Source organism: Gossypium arboreum, chromosome 13 (assembly GCF_025698485.1).
Source record: "Gossypium arboreum isolate Shixiya-1 chromosome 13, ASM2569848v2, whole genome shotgun sequence".
NCBI lineage: Eukaryota > Viridiplantae > Streptophyta > Magnoliopsida > Malvales > Malvaceae > Gossypium > Gossypium arboreum.
The window spans coordinates 70,511,917-70,517,177 of NC_069082.1; the positions used below are offsets into that span (position 1 = coordinate 70,511,917).

Genomic DNA, 5,261 nt, shown 5'->3' on the forward strand with positions numbered 1-5,261 from the left:
GAATTGCGACCTATTGTCTCTACTTGAAGGAGGTTGTTTGATAAATAAATTAAGTATATGGCATGTAACCTAATGGTTTTTAGAAGTTAAGCTGGGATAGTGAAATGGTTATGTGTTCTTGTGTATGAATATTAAACCGAAAGTTATGTTGAAGGTGTATTTATTTTTTTTCTGCTTATATTCGAGTGAAGAAATTGAATTACTAATGTGATATGTTATGAGAATTGAGTTATCATGTGAGTAAATATGCTTGGCACTCGATACATATCCGGGTTAAGTCCCGCAGGCTTCGTGCTGGTAACATAACTGGGTTAAATCCCGCATGCTTCGTGCTAGTAATATATCCGGGTTAAATCCTACAGGCTTCGTGCTGATAATATATCCGGGTTAAATCCCGCAGGCATAGTGCTGGTACTATATTCGGGCTTAAAGTTCCGCAGGCTTTGTGCTAGTGACTGGATTCGGGTTTTAAACCTAGCAGGCTTAACGCCGGTGATTCGAGTAAGATTATGAATTCGAATGTTCGAGGTAAACTACTATTGATTATGTATGATACATTATGATGGCTAGGTACGTATTATGTACACATATGTGAATTGATTTTAAAGTGAATTATTAGTATCAAAGAACGATATATGTGTGTGGATGATTACTATATCTACGAATAAGAGAATGACCTATTTGGTCGATGTCTGTCATTATATGAAAGTATATGACTTAAAATAATTGTATGAGCTATAAAGTAAAGTAAAGTAAAGTATGTGCTGAAATTTCTTTGTGTATTCATATATATATATATTCGGCCAATAGGCTTTATAATTGGTGTACTTGTGTATATTTAGCCAAGTGATTTGTAATTAGAATAGGAGTTTTGTGATACTAAATGCTCGATTTAAATGACAAGTTTTAATTGTTTGTGATGCTTAAAACTTACTAAGTGTTGAAAGCTTACTCTATTCTTTATTTCTCTATTTTATAGATTGTTGATTTTGGCCATCGACTCGGGATCGTCAGTAGTTCATCACACTATCGATCTTTTTGGTATAGTTATATTTTGGACTCAATATGGCATGTATGGGTTAGGCTGATGATAAAGATATTTTGAAATTGTAAATATTTTGGCCATACGAAAATGGCGTACAACTTAAATATCGGTATGTATTTCAGCTCGATCTCTGTTTATGTTTATTGACAATGTGAATGAGATAATTCAATGTTTAGTTCGTCAATACCTCTTAGCCTTAATCCGGCAATCGAATTCGGGTTAGGAGTGTTACAGGTCCCCTATGTCTCTTTGAGGATGGGACCACGGCCTTCTTTCCTCTCGATGACGACATAATGTACCTGAAAATATATGAGTATTGATAGAATCCAAGATACATCAATAGTTAAGCAATAGGCCTAACACTAGTATATCCTATTTAGTGTTTTAAATAAGTCAAATATAGAAAATTATAAAGCAAATTCTTAACTTGTCTAAAACATATTTGTAATAGTAACAGTATCTATGTAAAGCATGAAAAATACAAATGTAACAACACAAATTGGAAAAAAAAGGTTAAGAAAGTGAACCAGGAGCTGTCGTAAGGAGGTACAGGGGCATGTGATTGCGAGCATGGGTGTGTGACGCGGAGATGAAACCGTGTGGTGGGAAAATGGAGGGTACAGGGAGGGGAAAATGGGGATTAATGCAAGTGGAGTGACTTTGAGGGTGGTTTGGGGGTTGGGAAAGTGAGAATCTAGGGAATGGTGGCAGGAATAGGGAGTAGGGGTTGGGGGAGGGTGGATTTCAACTAGGGTTTTGAAAGGAGGAAGAAGATAAATAGTTGTTCGTTTATATAGGGGAGGGGCACATGGCCTAGGGCCACGCCTGTGTGCTGTAAGGGTAGCCAGTGTTTTTCGAATTTTTCAAATGTGGTCGTGCCTGGCTACTATCACACGCCCATGTGTCTGGGGCATGTGTGGCACATTGCTATGTTGCACGGCCGTGCCTAGCTTTGTTCGCTTCTCCCACACCCATGTTTTATGGTAGCACGCCTGTGTATTGTTGTCCACGGTCTAATGGTATGGGCGTGTCACATGCCCATGTTGAAGAAACAGAATCGAGCCTTGTCTATGGCACGTCCTTGGTTTTCTATCCCACGCCCATGTTCTTCCTATCAAGTTTACCCACGACCATGTCGCATGGCCATGAGGATTTATCGCACACCCTGTTTTGGGGAAATCATGTCCTGCTTCAACACGGCCGTCTCACACGGCCGTGTCTCTTCCCCTATTTGGCCACGGCTTTAGGCACACCCATGTGCCTGGCCGTGTGTACTGAAAAACTGTGCAATTCAAAGATTAAGTTAATGATTCTAAGTGTTAGAAATTAAAAAATAAAGAAATCAAAATATGTTAGTGTTCGGGTTGCCTCCCGAGAAGCGCTTATTTATTGTCTAAGCTCGACTTACCTCTCCGTTGAATGATCATGGTGGTTTGAAGAGTTCATACTCCTCATTTCTGTTGTCATTTTTAAAATAAGGTTTTAAATGGGTGTTGTTTACCTTAAAAGTGTCGAACTTGGGATGACTTACCTCTACTATACTGAATGGAAAAATACTGAGCACCGTAAGAGGGATTTCCTCATTTGGTGTGGTAGTGACAATGTGAGGATCAAAGGCATCTAGTAATACTATATCGCTAACCTGAAGTTGATTAGGAGAGGTATCGGGCTTGTTTTTGTGTAGTTTCGGTTTATCATGTGTTCTCCGTTTGTGTTCTCGCCATTCATCTAGCTCCTTTATCCGTAGTCTTCATTCTTCATGGACGTCTTTGTTCTCTTCATGATATTAGCGCACTGTCTCTTTTGTCTTTGTTCAAGAAGGTTCCTGCAAGGATGATTGAATATCAGTTTTATCATCGACAGTTTTTGTAGCATTATCCTGAGTCTTAGGGGTTTTGGCTGAGTCGTGTGCTTGGAGTGTTACTGCGTCGTCACCTGCACGAAGTGTTAGCTCCCCTGTGCCTACATTAATAATGGTTCTGGCAGTTGCTAAAAAGGGTCATCCTAAAATTAAAGGTACCTCTTTATCCTCGTCCATATCTAAGGCATCAAAGTCTACTGGGTAAATAAATTTATCAATTTTAATGAGAACATCTTCAATAATACCCTTAGGAAATCTAACTGTTTTGTCAACCAATTGTATGCTCATCCTAGTTTGTTTGGGTTTACTGAGACCTTCTTGTTTAAAGATTTTATAGGGCATAACATTTATACTTGCCTCTAAATCAGCTAAAACATTATTCACAGATAAACTACCAATTAAGCAAGGAATTGTAAAACTCCCTGGATCTTGCAATTTGTTAGGTAGCTTATTCTTTAGAATAGCTGAGCAGACTGCATTGAGTTCCACATGTGATGTAGTGTCTAATTTCCTTTTATTGCTCAGAAGTTCCTTTAAGAATTTTGCTGAGTTGGGCATCTGTGAAAGAACTTCAATAAAGGGTAAGTTAATATGTAATTTCTTTAAGAGTTTGGCAAACTTACCGAATTGTTCTTTTGTTCTGTCTTTTGTCATCGCTTTAGGAAATGGCACACGAGGTTCATGATTCGTACTTTTCTATTTTGGATCATTATCCTTTACCTCTTCTCATCCTTTGTTCATCGCATTGTTTTGCTATATTTCTGGCTCGGATGCAATGAATTCTTCCTTATCTTGGGTACTAATTGCATTGAGGTGTTCCCTCGGATTAGGTTTCGTATTACTTGGTAGGCTACCTTGTGGTCGTTTGGAGATTAGTTTGGACAGCTGGCCTATCTGAGTTTCAAGTCCTTGTATCGATACTTGCTGATTCTTAAGTGCAGTCTCGGTATTTTGAAAAAGAGTTTCTGACACCGAGATGAATTTAGAGAGCATCTCGTCAAGGTTCGGCATCTTCTCTTGTTGATAAGGTGGCTGTTGAAAACCCTGAGGATTTTGTGGCTTTTGATTCCCTTGACCTCCCCAGGAAAATTTTGGGTGGTTCCTCAAACTTGCATTATAGGTATTACTGTATGGGTTATTTTGAGGTCTAAAGTTATTGTTACCCATATAGTTGACTTGTTCCTCTTTGGTTGTGGGATTGAAAGGTTGATATTCTGTATACACACCTCCTCCGTTTGAGTCACACCTCATTATTGGATGTACCTGCATAGAACCAAGAAACTATCAATCTTTTTATTAAGAAGTTCTACCTGATTAGAGAGCATGGTGACTGAATCGATGTTATAAACGCCAGCTATTTTTCTTGGCTTAATCCTCATGACTTGCCACTGATAGTTGTTCAGTGACATCTCCTCTATAAATTCGTAGGCATCTTCCGGTGTTTTATTGTTGATAGTTCCACTAGTAGCAGCGTCAATCATTTGTCTTGTTGAGGGATTCACACCATTGTAGAACGTTTGAACTTGCAACCATAAAGGTAACCCATGGTGAGGGCACCTTCTCAATAGATCTTTGTATCTCTCCCATGCATCGTAAAGTGTTTCTAAGTCCATCTGCACAAAAAAAGAGATATCATTGCGTAATTTAGCCGTTTTAGCTGGCGAAAAATGTTTTAGTAAAAATTTCTCAGTCATTTGCTCCCAAGTAGTGATAGACCCTCGTGGTAACGAGTTCAACCACTGTTTAGCTTTGTTTCTCAGTGAGAAGGGAAATAATCGAAGACAAATGGCATCATCAGAAATGCCATTGATTTTGAATGTATCGTAAAATTCCAGGAAATTTGCTAAGTGAGTCTTGGGATCTTCATCCTGCAAGCCATCAAACTTACAACCCTCTAAAGACCTTTTGATTGATGTATCATCTCAATACATAGTGGTGGAGATGTGATTTTCATGCAAGCCTAAGGTAATAACTTTTCATAGTGACTAATGAGTGCTTCATTTATTGTTCTTAAACACCTCGAGTGATTTGAGTGAATCTTTAGTGAGGATGTTAAACTTTGTGATATTTTGAATCAAAGATAATCACTTAGATGAGGGGAGACACCTATGTTTTCGTGATAAAATTCTCAGCTTGGAATGTTTGAAACTTTGATGTTTTTCTAGTTGAATTCTCAATGTATGATTTCTTATGGTTTACTTTGAGATATTATTGATGGGGATTATAAATTGAGAAGAATTTATTTTGATTGTGAGTTGAGGATTTTGCTTGAGGATAAGAAAACGCTTAAGTGTGGGGGTATTTGATAAACCGTAATTTATACATATTTTTATCCTATGCTTAGCACATTTATGG

General features: G+C 38.1%; 1 non-coding gene across 1 annotated transcript; it reads left to right on the forward strand.

The window, feature by feature from the left end:
• Window positions 1-4,445: 4,445 nt before the first annotated feature.
• Window positions 4,446-4,552, forward strand: LOC128287748 (small nucleolar RNA R71). The gene has a single exon (XR_008278448.1). It is a non-coding gene; the product is annotated as a small nucleolar RNA R71 (small nucleolar RNA).
• Window positions 4,553-5,261: the final 709 nt, after the last annotated feature.